At 39.8% G+C, this 8158-nt stretch overlaps 1 protein-coding gene across 24 annotated transcripts in view; it reads left to right on the top strand.

Annotated features, from left to right (window-relative positions):
• The window catches only part of ZBTB20 (zinc finger and BTB domain containing 20), a 758440-nt gene that overhangs the window by 724606 nt on the left and 25676 nt on the right, over positions 1–8158 (top strand). The window lies entirely within an intron of this gene.

Consider the following 8158-nt stretch of genomic DNA (forward strand, 5'->3'; position numbering starts at 1 on the left):
AGGCCAGGCTGCAGGGGGAGGGTGTGAAGGGGCTGTGGGAAGGGGGAGGCGGGACAGGTGGAGGGGAAGTTGGGAGTCATCTTTCAGATTTTAAGGAGACCCCGTTGTAAGCCATCTTCTGGAAACCCCAGCTGTGGCCCCATCACAGGAGCCAAGCACCCTGCCTGGGGAAAGACAAAATCACAGAAACTGTTTATGCCTAAGGGCCAAATGTGAAAGCCTGATACAGAATTGGCAGGCAAAAAAATCCCTTAAACACACTGAATGTTGAAATCTATTCTTTAATCCTGGAAGTTTAGAACTGGAAAAATCCTTGCTGATCATATACTTGTCACCTCATTTTACAGACTGGAGTCGTATGGGCAGAACAGGGGCAAGGGTTTTAGTCTGTAGTAAGTTTTATCTGAACCATCAGCTTGAAGAGGCCACTGCATTTATGGTCCCTGAAATGAGGACAGGTGATGGACTCGCTCTGTTTTCTAGCATTTATTCTCTATATTCCACATCTAGAGACCACAGTCTGTTCTGGGTACTCCCTTTTAAAAAGGCAGTAGACTAACTGGGACACGCTCAGGATAGTATGATTAGGATGGTGAAGGGGTGTGAAGTCATGGCATTGAGTTATGGTTGAAGGTGCCAGAGATGTTGGGCAGGGCCTAGGTTTGAACTGAAAGTGCCTACCGACCTTTGCCTGCTTGGGAAATTCACTGAACCTTTCTATATGTTCGTTTCCTCATCTATACAATGGGGATAGTAGTGATACATCTTTCCTGTAGTGCTGTTTTAAAGATTAAATGAATTAATATATATGAAGTTCTTAGAGCAATTCCCACTTTAATAATAAGCACTTTATAAAGGGTACCTGTAGTTTGCACTATTGGCATTGTTTAAATGGGTTGGAGGGAAGAAACATTAAGCTTGTTTTGTTTGGTTTCAAAAGGTAGAAATAGACCAATGATTGGAAGCTATAAGGAGATTCACTTAAATTAAAGAGAAAGTTTTGTTAACAGGCAGAGGTGCTGTGAGATGGATGGATAGCCTCCAAAGGCAGTGAGTACCTATAACTAGTGGTGTTCAAGGAGAGGATGGGTGATCATTTTATAGGGATGTTATAGAGGGGATTCAATCATCAGGTAAGTAGCTGGGCAAGATGGTGTTTCATCCCTGGAGTCCATGATTATAGAGCCAAAATCTCCTGACCTCCCAGCCAGAGCCCTTTCCTAGTTCTAAAACCAGACAAGAAGTGAGAACTCCACAGACACTCCTCCATATAGGGGACTACGTATTGATATGACTTCACATGGATTCTCTACTACCTGAAAATACTTACCCCAATGATGATCACAGTGTTTGAAATTCCTCTTATGAGAGTCACTCTTCTGGTAAACCTCTATTTCTAGAATATCCCTGCTAAATGACAAATAAATTGAAGGGAGAAAGTTACATACTTGAATTATAATACATGAAAACAAGTTAGATCCTAAAAGCAACCTTGTTTCTCAGATCAGCTGGCAGGAATAGCCAAGGGATAGGATGTAAAACAGATCAACTTAAATTGGGAAGTAGGAGAGAAGGACAGTGACAAACAAATCAACATGGAGGTGAACAACTGAAATAGAACATGACTTCAGGGGAATTTTTCCTTCTTTACAGTTCAGCTTAAGTCAGGACAGTATGTAAATCCATGTAGGTGCCTTTATGCAAATCAGTTGTTCTTAAAGATGACAGTTTTCATACCTCCAAAACAACATAGTGACTCACTACTGAATTTAGGAAGAAAATCGGGTAGTGGTAAGTCACTGTGTTTACTTGGGGTAAATGTGAATGCACTGATACTCTGAGATCAATCAAGGAAGTTTTCCATGTGAGATGGGTATCATCACTACTTAGTAAATTAATCAAATAGTTGTATTTTTACTTATATGGCAATTTATGGTTTACAGAGTGCTGTCACATAGTTTATGTCTTTTCCTCCTCTGAACAGCTATTTTGTAAACAATCCAATTAAGGATTAAGGGGAAAAAAGAGACCATTTGTGGAAGTATATTCTTAAGCAAAGTTGACTTTCCTCATCTTGGATCCAAAAACACTTCTATTCTGCCCTTCTGTTCATCTCTTCCAATAGACCTAGCAGATAGAAAGTTTACACATTCTATGAGATCACATATTGAAATAAGGCTTTAACTTTACAACAGAAAAATTTTAGTGTATTACTGAAAATTGTGTTTTGGTGTGTAAACACATTTATTCAAAGGATTCTGTGGTTAACCCAAATAACTAGATTTGCCCATAAGAAAACCAGCAACAGATTTGCAAACTTAGACATCAGAGATACAAAAGCTACAAGTCAAGTCATTTTATAAATCTGAGTTATGCTCAAAGGGTAGCCTTCAGATCTCTAGTAAACTATGAAGGTCCTCAGTAAATTATCAAGGTTTTCCTATTGGTGTGTATAACGTGGCTGTGTCCAGGGACAATTAATAATGGACATATCTCACTCCAGCACTTCGTTTAAAAGAAGCATCACTCTTCCCTTTCATCCCAGAATCATTTGGCAGTGGCAGTTTGGCAGGGCCATCTCTCTATCAAGACTTTTGTCTGCATGAAGGAGTCTATACCTAACAAAGTTTAGGTGCTATTGGTCTAGGTTTTCAAAAGGTGAGACAGCCGGAACATATGGAAGTAACTCAGGATCTGGATTCACTGTGGCCTACATTTCAAAACAAAGTTCTCTCCAATCTCTTGGGAAAACATCAAAAAAGAGGGGCCTCCTGACTTTACAGGAGCCCAGTGGAAATGATACAGATCCACAGCAAAAAGGCCAAATGTTGGTCTAAAAAGATTCTAGAAAGTACTGGGGGTTCTTAGAAGAGGAGGCATGAATTCTGTATTCTTACCTACAGTCTAACCAAAAAGAATCTTACCAAGATAAAGTAGCTTGACAGAGCAAATAGGGAAGAAACTTAGGTTCTTGGCATCACAGCTACTATGCATGGTAACTGGCTGTGTAGTTTAGTAATTCCAAGTTTTAATGTAAATGATACTCACTTTCAACAACTGCAGAAAATCCATTCTGAGATCTGGAGTCTAAATAAAATTCTGTGTAACTGTGTTAATGATCCACATGTTCATCAAAGGGACATGTTTGTGACAAATAAGTAGTCCATCATATTGACTTTGGAGCTAAGCCCTGCCTTCGAGAACCAAAAAAACTGGTTGTAGAGCATATTCCATGATGATTATAACCCTGAAACTTAGAGTAGGGACGTAAGTGAATGACGACTGTACTGGAATTAGATTATTTGAGTTCAGTTTTGGTTCCTCTAATTGTGACCTTAAGCAAGCCACTTAATTTCATAACCCTCAGTTCCTTTGAATTTAAAGTGGAAATAATAATTTTCCTGCCTTTTGAGTAGCTGTAAAGGTATTATGCATGTGAGAGCTTTTCATAAAAGGTAAAGTACCACTTAATGTCTTTTTAAAAAAATTCATCATTATTTTAGCCCCCTCCTCTCAGGAGATAATGAGTTTCTTTGCTCTATCTCCAGTCTCTGAGTAATAAACTCTCAACATATTTCCTTCCTCGGTAGAATTCAAATACGGAAGCAATGTGATACCCCATGGGTGTCCCTTGAACTTCCTCCACAGCAGGAACTTTTTTTCCCCATTCCTTAAGGACTTTTTTTTAAGAAAATCTCTCACTAAACCACTCTATCTACTGCCAAACAAACCATAGTAGGACTTCATCTCTTTAGGAGTTTCTTAGGTTTGCTTTACTGCAACTTCATAAAAGTTGTGAGGAAGGAAAACAAGAGTCAAGGACACATTTGAAAACAAGAGAATTTGAGAAAAAGAAAAGATAACACAAACCATCCTGGCATGGACTCCATGCCCTCTCCCAAGAGAAAAAGCAGAAGTCAAAGAAAAGGGATGGAAGGGAAAGACAGAGGCGAAGCCTGGTGTGACTGTGGACGTGGAAGCCAGTCAACAGGGAAGGTTCAGAGCTGAGGCTGGAGCAGTGCTTCTCAGGGTGTGACGCTGCAGCAGCAGCAGCAGCAGCAGCAGCAGCAGGCAGTTTCTCAGGTCCATCAGACCCGGACCAGAGACTCTGGTGATGGAGCCCAGCACCCTGCACTTTAACAAGCCCTGACTCACACGAAGCTGGGTGTCATGTCCCTAGATAGCCTGGGTGATCTGGAGGAGGATGGTTTCAGGTTGCCTTTGTTATATAACATGGCTCTCCAAAATCCCACTTGTAAGAATCTATGTGCTTGGAAAAAGTAAACCAGAGTTATGGACAACAGATGGCTTTTATAGTCATTAATTGTATTGTGCATGCAAATATCTCATATATGCACAGGTTCCCTGGCAAATTGCCCCTCTGGCACTTAACAGTACTGACTTGCATTATCATTATATGGGTGTCTTAATCCCTTCCCACTGGACTGTAAACCTTGTGAAATAAGGTTCATATATAATTATATATATGATATATAGAGAAATATATATCTTATATGTTGATATACCTAGCATAATACCTTACACATAATAAACATTCAAGAAATATTTGATAAATGAAAGAACTGAATCCTTCTCTAATGACGTCTAATCACTCCCAAAAGGAAAAGTGGCCTATTTTTCCAGACTTGTCTATTTATTGTATGCTGTAGCTCCTTAGAAATAATGCAATAATTCTTTGCACATTTATATATTAAGTACCTTCTCCAAGAATCTGAACCTAATTCAGATACCATGTTCTACTTGTTCTGACCTTGTCTATATAACAAAATTGCACACATAATAACAAGACTAAGATGGCATTCAGAGTATTTAATTACTACCAGGTATAGGGTTGCCAGATTTGGCAAACAAAAATACAAGGTGCCCAGTTAAATTTGAATTTTGGATAAATGACAAGTATTTTTTAGTGTAAGTATGTCCCATTCAGTATTTTGTGACATACTTATACTAAAAGAAATTCATTGTTTATCTGAAATTTCGATTTAACTGGGTGCCAGGTAGTTTATCTGGCAGTGCTATTAAGGTGGGACTTTCTTTTAAGACTCAGTCTTGGGACTTCTTGCTTTAAAACCTAAAGATGAATACAGGCTAGCATATGTAGCTGCTTAACAAGGATTTGTTGAGTCAGTGAATGAATGTTCAAATAAGTGAGTGTGCTTTCCCCGTGAACTTAATTCAGGGGACATATACATAAACACATTATTTTCTCAGCAAGACTTAAATTTCTTTTTCTTTTTTTCTTTTTCTTGTCAGTCATGGTAGAGTATCAGTGCTGGTCCACAAGAAAGAGTTGAAGAGTGACGCTTTAGAGAGCAGGCATCCAAAAATGGGGGAAAATACATGCATTCACTGCTCCCCACCCATGGAACTGTAAAGGATGCTGCCTCCTCTTCAGTTCCCCCACCTGCCATCTGTTTTTTCAGCCTCCAGAACTCACTTGTTGCCTGCTAAGAAATCCTCTTTCTATGCCATTTGCCTATACTTTATTCATGGTGTCACTTCTTTCCATGAGCATACGTGGCTGAGAAAAGACTGGACCCTTAGTTCTGAACTGCATAGCTGCAGTATAATCACTTGCTTTATTGATTATCTGAAACAATTCTTCTTTAAATTCTGTGTTGGCTTCCCCATGCCGCACAAGTCATTTTTCAGTTGACTTCATTTATCACCAGTTCCTTTGTGCTGAAGGGAACAGTTGAATTTTTCTTCAAGCGATAACATATGCTGTGCAGAGTATTTTCTCTCTCTTTCATTTTCAAAACGTCTTCACAAGACAGGTACTTACTATATTATTCTCAAGTTGCAGATAAGGAAACTGAGGCTTAGAGAGGTTAAGTAACATGCCCAGGTCATCCAGCCAAGGAAGTGGAATTCATATCTGACTCCTGCATCTGTATGGCCCCAAAACAGATCATGTTAAAGTGTAGGGGGCTTATATGAGTTTCCCCATCGTGTGTCTAATTCTAGTGTCTGCTTTGTACTCTGTGTCCCTCTCTAACCAATCAGACTTGGCATTTCTGGCCAGAGGCTCAGACCTGGAAAGCCATCCACTGCATCATCTTAACTTTTCATTTCTCCACATTGAGAGCAACAGTCAACAGACCATATCCATTTCATGTATCATGTTGAAAGCCCTTTGAGAATGACTATAAGGAATATGCAGGAAAATAATGGGAGAGAGCAATATTAACATTTCTAGTGAGTGATACTTTTCAGATCCACACATAAAGAAATGAGTTGTTTACACCTGACTAATCTGAAAATGTAGCCCATTTAGTAAGACAGTTCCTGGAAAACCCACACACCACCAGCACAGCACCTGAATAATTATAGAGCACTTGCCTTTAAGGAGCTCCCAAGTGCTTTGCAAACATTTTTCCTCATTAACTATCACACTGTTTTTCTGTGGCAGGACACTTTGTCCTATTTAAAATGTGGAACTGCTGATGCCTTGAGTGATTTAAGCAGGTCACCCTCAGGTCATGCGTTGACAAGGCCTAGACCAGAGTCATCAGGGATGTGGGCCACAGTGGGAGAAGGCCTCTAAACCTGCAAAGGGACATGGCAAGTGCTTGGTCCAACTCCTCACTTACAGAAGGGGAAACAAACCCAGAGAGATGGAAACACTTAGAAAGCCCAGGGTCACAGGGATAATAGATGGTCCAACCAAAACTACGTGCATACAAATGACATAAACATAGATGCTATGGAGGGAAAGATGACAACTGTGAAGAATCCATTGATAGTCATATTAGAAGGGTGTGAAAATAAAAAGCCATCATCAGTGACCTTGCCTTGAGGAAATATACGCTCTAAGAAGGCAAAAGTTCCAAACAGCAAGAGCATTTTAACACAGACAAAGTTTCAACTTCCTAGCAGCCAAAATACCATCTGGAACCTAAGAAGGCACACTTCCCATTAAAGGTGACAGGTGGACCTGTTTTAAAAGTTAGCTGGCCGGCCTATCACAGCCTCTAGAAAGTGTACCAAAAGCACGAGGATGACAAAGACCAGCTTGAGTTTCAAGCATGTTTACAGCTGACAGAAACGTTCCAACTAAAAATAACGTGCATGACTGTCTTTCTCAGGGAATCTCTCATTACAAAAACAAACAAACAAACAAACAAACTACCTACACAAACACCACACATAGACTGAACTCTTCATTTAAGAACAAGTCTTCCCTAAATTCCCAAATCTTAGCCTAAAAGTGAAACCCTTCTCTTCTCATCCTGCAGTCCTAGGGCTCATGTTGTTTCATCAGTGAGAAAGAAGGGAAAGGAAATTGGAAGAGAGCAGAGAGGAGAAGGAACTCGGCCAAAACATTAGTAAATAACTAAAGGAAAGAAGTTCAAAGATCAGTAAAATCGGTTTGGAAATTTGTGGAGTAATTTCTAAACCAAACAGCCATTTCTTAGGATCCTGAACTTCAGACCATATTTTTCATGTTTACAAACACAACAAAAAAGCTTTCTGATGAGTTAAAGTTTCATAAAACAGATCACGAACATAAAGCGCTAACCCGGAGCCTGGCGCGTAGTAAGCACGTAGTACCTGCTGATTGTTTTCATTGCCATTATCACCACGACACATCAAACCTCTTCTGTTTCACGATGGAAAAAGTGGAAACACAGTCAAGGCACATATTTTAAATGGCAGTTAACTCAGATTCAAGAACTAGATTTCCTACCCTGATGCATCGTCCAGATGTTGAAATATTACCCCAGAGAGTTTCAAAGGCTTTGAGCTTTGGGCTGGGTTAGAGAAGAGAGCATAGACAGACTTTCTTCTCTGAGGTGGGTGCCTCCAATGGGCAGTCAGCCATGAGGTGGGAGAGATGGAAACACCTTATTGTAGTTCATCTCACCCGCCAAGAGCAGAGCAGAGAACAAACAGCACCAACAAAAACAAGCCTCTGTTCATCCAGAGAGATGTTACAGGCCTGTGGATATTACTTATAGCAGAATATCTCATGTGGTCATTCAGTGACAATATTCTTATTTATGTTACAGATTTTAGCAAGCTTGATTGTTTGGTTTCTAAGCCAATAGCAAATCAAAGCAGTAAACTGAGGAGAAAAAAGGGTTTCAGCCAACACACTGAGAGCAAGGAAAGAGAAAACTATTTTTAAAATTGA

Source organism: Camelus dromedarius, chromosome 2 (assembly GCF_036321535.1).
Source record: "Camelus dromedarius isolate mCamDro1 chromosome 2, mCamDro1.pat, whole genome shotgun sequence".
Classification (NCBI taxonomy): domain Eukaryota; kingdom Metazoa; phylum Chordata; class Mammalia; order Artiodactyla; family Camelidae; genus Camelus; species Camelus dromedarius.